Source organism: Festucalex cinctus, chromosome 16 (genome assembly GCF_051991245.1).
Source record: "Festucalex cinctus isolate MCC-2025b chromosome 16, RoL_Fcin_1.0, whole genome shotgun sequence".
Taxonomy (NCBI): domain Eukaryota; kingdom Metazoa; phylum Chordata; class Actinopteri; order Syngnathiformes; family Syngnathidae; genus Festucalex; species Festucalex cinctus.
The window spans coordinates 470,690-477,500 of NC_135426.1; the positions used below are offsets into that span (position 1 = coordinate 470,690).

The window sequence follows — 6,811 nt, forward strand, 5'->3', positions numbered from 1 at the left end:
TATTAAAATAATTAATATGAACAGCTTGTGAGACACTCGAGTACCAGATAAAGTGACAATTAATTAATAAAATTTGCCATTTCATTTGCAAAAAATGTGTACAGATGCAGAGTCCATGTGCAGGAGCCAGGAGTTTCCAGTTCCACAGCTGCTGATGCTGAAACAGAAAATCATGAACACCCCCTACCAATGGCGGAGCCAGAGGGGGGGCCGGGGTGGCACGTGCCCCTGCTGAAATGTGATTGGACCCAGTAGACGCCAAATGATTGACATATCACGGCAAGGGCGCAGTGACGTCGCACGCCTGGCCGATGCAGCCTGCCAGCATTTTTTTCAAGCAGACGCCTACTAATTGTTATGCCCCTCCTGAACAGTGGCTGGCGCTACTTACGACAAAGCATTATAATCCACCTCACTAGGAGTCTGGAGAAGGAGAATCATCTGTTTTAAGGAGCAGTCTCCTGAGTACCGGTATGCTGATCCGACAGAACACCGGCACATCAAGAATGCATGTTGGCGTTTGGCTATATCATGTTTGTTTGCTGTGAGACGTGAGTGACTGTTTAAAATAACTTTTATGTTCAGATTATGGGTGTCAAAATTGTCACGTTATTATCTCGTTTACTTAAAGTGCCTTTAACGGCACTGTTTTTTTTAACGCTCGATTAACGACCGCTTCTTATTTGGAAAGCCTCTACTCAGGGAATTCTAGTCACCACGCAGTAGAAACGTCCACGTCAAAACTACCCCATAGAAATGCACTGGAGCTAAAATACAGTGTTTAAGGGGCAGAATATAGGTGGAGGAACCATTTGGACTGTGTCTCACCACTACCACCCGTGCCTTGCTTTGAAAGAACGCACTCGTTTAGCCGTTGCGTTCGCACCGAGCACCAAGAGGCGTCCATGGGCACTCAGAAACCCCTGTGAGAGTAAAGAGCCGAATGGACGCCGTCTTGACAGTTGGAGTGAGCCCAATCCTATTTATCTTTAAATGTGAGGCGTATTTTATTCAGCATCTCCACAAAATATCTCATCAAGGTGAAAGTGAAACTACCGCTGTGTTCGCTGTAACAGTAGAGCGGCCTCAGCTGCGTCTCGCATCCGAGAACTTAACAAAATAAAAGCGTCCGACGTCATAAAAAGGAGTCACTATAACACAATTTAGCAGTAATAAATTAAATGATACTGCTTAATGTGTGGGGATTGGCGTCAAGTTGTATTTTACAATTTTAAAATGTGCAGAAACTCGCAAGTTACTTATTGTTTAAAATTACAGAGCTATTAATATGAAAAGAACACATCGGTCGTTTCTGGTTCCTATGCAGTAAAAATTCGTCATTTTACAATGCACATCCTATTTCACTTAACAAAATAAAAGCCAAGCGCGAATGCATACATTTGTGGGGACTGTTGTATTTTACAGTTTTAAAAATGTGCATAATTTCACAAGTTACTTCATGTTAAAAATTAGGCAGCTCCTAATATGAAAATAGAAATGCATTGAGCTTTCACTATTGTCTTACAAATGCAATTATACCATGTTGTAGTGATAGAAAAATGACCAAAACAAATCAGTCACGCTTTGGTTTGGTTTTACAGTACAGCACATATTTTTATTTTTAACTTTTTTTTCTTGAATTGTTATGAAATTACTCTATCAATGAATTTTTTATTTTTTTAAATTGAATTGTTATGAAATTACTCTATCAATGACTAAAAAAAAATAAAACCATATTGAAATTGTACATTTTATTGTAAATGTAGGTATAAATTGAGATATAAAATGTGTGATTAATAGTTAATTATTGAAGTAATGCGATTAATTATGATTACAAATTTTAATCAACTGACACCTCTAGTTCAGATAGATTGTTTTGGACGGACATCAATAAGCAACGTAGTTTTGTGCAAGCTAAAAATAAGTATGTTGTTGTTGTTATGCAATACAATAGCACCCTCCAATGGTTGAAAGTTCAAACAGACACTAACTGACGTTTGCATTTACAGGTAGAAGTGGAGGATTTATTAATATAATTATTAATTAATCACATTAATAAATTATGTGGTTGTAAATGAAGTAGTAGTTGGAGTAATAAATTTATTTTTCATAGGGTGTGTGGAAAATGAAACGACAAGGAGAGTTTGGCACTTAGACAGGATCTTTAGTCATACTGTAATACAAATTTGCATTATGTTCATATTATAATGTTATGTTGATAAAAGTACTGTAATTGCATGAATACAGTATCTGCGTGTGCGTGCAAGTTCATTCAAGTTAAACAGTGCTGAATTATTTTTTTTTACATTTTATACATTCTTAATAAACGGCACATTATGTGCAAAAATCTCCCCTGTGCTTAATATGTACTTAAATATATTTGAACATCGATAGAGACTCCGATTGAAATTAATTTTCATGAAAACAAATTTGGCATCATCTTTGGATGAAGTATCCTTGACCCCTAACCCCCCCCCCCCCCCTCCCCCGGCCCCCCTATTTATAAAAGTCTGGCTCCGCCACTGCCCCCTACGTCCTAGAAGCCAGCTGGAAAACGACCCTGAGGAGGGACAGAGCACTGAAGAGGAGAATAAATTGGAAGAAGAAAATGACAATATGAAATTAAATTGTCCTTAAAAGAAACTGAAATAGAAAGTCTGAAAACACAAATTAGCACACTTAAAAAGAAAACTAAATCAGCTGTTTGTTTTAATGAAATTTCTAAAATAAAGTTCAATATAGTGTCAAATTCCTAATACAAGATTGGTAATCAAACATCACATCTGTTATGTAGTGACCTACAGCTAGAGACAGTAATCACATCACATGACAACTACATTACAGTACTAACATTTTAAGTTGATATTTTTACTGTAAAGCATTTTGCAAATCCGAAACATGGAAGATGCTGTAAAAATGCATATGTGGCTTTATCCTTGTTTAATATTTTTATGTGTTTGTGTATTTTCTCCTTTTATAGATTGTAAAGACCATTCAGAATGTGTAAATATCAAATTTTAATGAAACCTCAATAAACCCGTGAGGAAAATATACAATATTTTTTTCACAGCAACTTGATTCGGACTGGCTGATCCAATCTACTGTAATCTCACCTGGTGGCTTAGACCGCACCCCACTGCATATTTCTTGCCTCAAATTTCTATCTAAGGTGCAGTTTCATGGAGTGATTGATGGTGTTTCTGTAAAATGGAAGGATTCAAAAAAGAAAACGTACTTGTTGTGCATATAGCTCTTGCCTTTAGCCCTGTCTACCACCACACTACTCACAGGTTGACCAGTATTTATTTTTTTTTACCCCTGGCTTTGTGCCACTGCTGAGGCATGCTTGTGGGGTAAATGTCATCACTTCTTGCACAGTGCAGGTCCAGGGTGTGCAGCCCACAATGTGAGCCTGGTGAACTGATTGAAAACATAGCATTAGGTATATGTTTTGGAAAAACTATTACAATAATGTAGCATTAACTAGCTAGTTACAGCCATATAACCTTAACTACATCCATGGCTAGGGTGACATAAATATTTTTTTTATGATGGACAAAGAATAACAATGACTGATCTGATGCTTTCAAAGACCAAAAAACCCCCACTAATGTTTAGCTAGCTATAAACACCGAGGTTTAGCTAACTTGCTGACCTAACAGTAATCCTCATATTTTAACAATACTAGACTAATATAAGTAAGAAAACTTACCCGGCAGTACAAGAGCACGACTGGTCAATAATGCTGTGCTGGTTGCATCTGCAGTATAGGTCATGGGGTTTTCTCAGATTTAGCGTGCGTCCTGTATGTTTCCCCTTCGCTGGCTAATTTAATATTATGACTATAACCCTCCACTGCATATTGTAAACCTTTTTGCCTCGATCTGGAGGATATTGCACTGGTATTGCTCCAAAAGAAACCACTAATACACGCCGGTGTAAGTCTTCCCGTCACGGCTTGTACTGTCGGAGTCACCAAGCTTGACGGACTAGCAACAGTAACTAAGGGGGGCGGAGCTTATGCGAAAGGTCAATTGACTTCCTGCTCGGAGACCACGGCTGTGCATGTGGATATGTGCCTGGGACGAGAGGCGGAAAACAACAATAACTTTAAAAGAAGAAAAAAAAAATTGTGTTCGCTAAGCGCATGGTTGTTGTGTTTTGGCGAGTTTACGGCCGACACCGGTGCAAATTGGCAATAATTAATTGCCACGGTGATGAACTTACTCTCCCCCCGGCTTTGTTTCGTGTTTCTGAATTAAATTGAACTTCCTGAATCAGTCATAAAATGCAGAGGAATCGCCACTCTGTGGCGTCCCAGCCATAGCGACAGCGGGACTTGGTGTGAAACTCCAGCAGACACAGATGTGTATTGTGCACAAGTCGGAAGGCAAACGCACAAGCGGAGCTACGCCCTAACGGCTCCGCGCGAGCCTCTCGCAGAAGCATACTGAGGCCTTGAGGCCTTTATTCTTTGTATCTTTTAACTTATTTCATTCTTAAATACAGTAAATTAATATATTACAATAAAAGAATGTGTAATCCTGCTCATGTAGGCAATTTCACTTTAACATACGTACAATTGTCAGTAGCATATATACATGAATTTCTTAGGCATACACAATAATAATACATCCTCATACTTACATATACAATTTTCATTACACTCATAATGGTACATCAAAAAAAATTACATAACATTTCTGCAATTGTACTAGCTCATGTCTGATTTAAATAATGCTCTTGAACTTTGCTTTGAAACATTTTTTTAAACTCAACAATTGACTTGCATCTTTTCAAGTCATTACCAAAATGATTCCACAAATGAACACCTCTTACAGAAACACACATTTGCTTAATATTTGTTCTTATTTTGATTTTTTTTGTAGACACTTGTGCCCCTTATGTCATAAGGACTCTCTCTAATTTCAAATGGCTTCTGAATACTATGGCAGAGTAGATTGTTGTAAGCTTTATACATTATTTGTGCTATTACTGTACTTAGCTAGTACATGCACAGTATTTTTATTTTATTGTACACTCTATTGTTTAATACATTAATGCACAGTATTTTAATTTAATGCTTTAAAGCTACATACCAATTGTTCTGTTTAAGCACACAGTATCATTGTTTGTTGTTCACTTCAAATAAAGGAGTGAATGTTGAAGTACATGGAATTTATTGCTTATTTTCTATTTTTACCGTGGTATCGAAATGGCATCGAGAATCGTGGAATTTCAGTGGTATCGTACATTTCTGGTATCGTGACATCCCTAGTTATGGTGGTAGCAATAAATTCCTTTGTCATTCACTGGCAACAAACAGTCAACATTCATTCACTTGTAGGAGGTGTTTAAAAAAAAAAAAAAAAGTGGGAAAGCTGCATGTTTCAGAGTCAATAATTCACCGGTGAACACGAGGAATGTAGGAGCAGCATGGTTAGCTCATATGCGAAATACGCTGTGTCTTATGCAGAGCAAATGCAACTTCTTTTTTTTTGATGATGATGAGCTTATTGTCAAGCCATATAGGTTGCAATCCATGCGACATGTCCCTATCACAGGCGTAGATCCCATCCCATAATGCAGCTTTGAAGTTCAACCATGTCAACGGACGGATGTGAAAAATGTGCAGTGAAATATGTCATCCCCGAAAACAAACAAAAAAAAGGGTTGAATGACACTCAAATAGGAAGTCATGTGCTCGTTTTGCATTTCATTGCTACGCCGGCCATGTGTGAGTTTCTTATCAATAAAAAACATTCTCGAGCTGCTTCCGATCATGTGGGAAAAGACTTGAATGGCAGCTCAACTTCTTTCACAACTTCCCCCCCACCTTGCTTGCTTGCGTCCCCTCCTCCCACTCGCAGCCAAAGATGTGAATGAGATATGCAGTTTCATTGAGAAAAAAATACACACACACCCCCACCCACGCACACCCTCACACACACACACTGTGGAGCCATTATGCGAGGCTAGCATGGGAAAGGAATGTCAAGGTTAGCCAGATCGGCTCAACTTCAAAGAAGAGGGCCTGCTTTTCCTCTTCTGGGATTTTTAGGGGCACGCCAACAAGTGTCCCAAGAGGGCGCACACCTAAGTGAGGGAAAAAAAAAAAAAGAGGTGTCAGATTTTGAGCTGTTTGTACATGTGCGCTATGATAACGTGTGCACACGCACACAGACGACCGACCGAGGAAAGAGAGAGCGCTGGGAAAGCCTGGAGGAGCGTGAAATCACCTTGATCCAAAGATTCCCGCCGCATACCAGCCCAGTCAACCTACGAGAGGCCCGCACATGGGCAGACCCCAAACAAAAGTCGACGCAAAAATGTCTTTGAAGAGCAGCATCGCTGATATTCTGAACACAAGAAGAAGAAAGTTAAGCCTGGCTCACATGGCAGGATTGGCCCGATTTTAGCCCCGAATGTCCCCTCCCGACAATCGTAAGGACGCGCCGAGACGCAAGCGATAATCTTCACAGATAATCCTGCCGTGTGTCTTGTCACCACACACAGCGCCTCCCAATATCGATGCTTGGAAGGACTTGAAATCAGGCATATCCAACATGTTGGATTTTTTGGCCCGACTTCGCTCCACATAGATGATTGACGGTGACATGCAGCCAATCAGAAAGCGAGCCAGCGAGGAAGCCGGTGGGAATCCAAAATCAAAACAGTCATGACCAGCAGAAAGTCCGTGCTGGCGCTATTACACTTTTTTAATTTTATATTTTTTAAATGAATTATTATTATTATTATGTTTTATACATGCACACACATTCTCCACAAATGAACGTGGTCTCCGGGTGGG

General features: G+C 39.4%; 1 long non-coding RNA gene across 1 annotated transcript in view; it reads left to right on the forward strand.

Annotated features, from left to right (window-relative positions):
• Positions 1–110: 110 nt before the first annotated feature.
• The window catches only part of LOC144003881 (uncharacterized), a 13,641-nt gene continuing 6,940 nt past the window's right edge, over positions 111–6,811 (forward strand). Inside the window, exon 1 of the long non-coding RNA XR_013279119.1 lies at positions 111–551. This is a non-coding gene — a long non-coding RNA (uncharacterized LOC144003881). The remainder of the gene's footprint in view (positions 552–6,811) is intronic.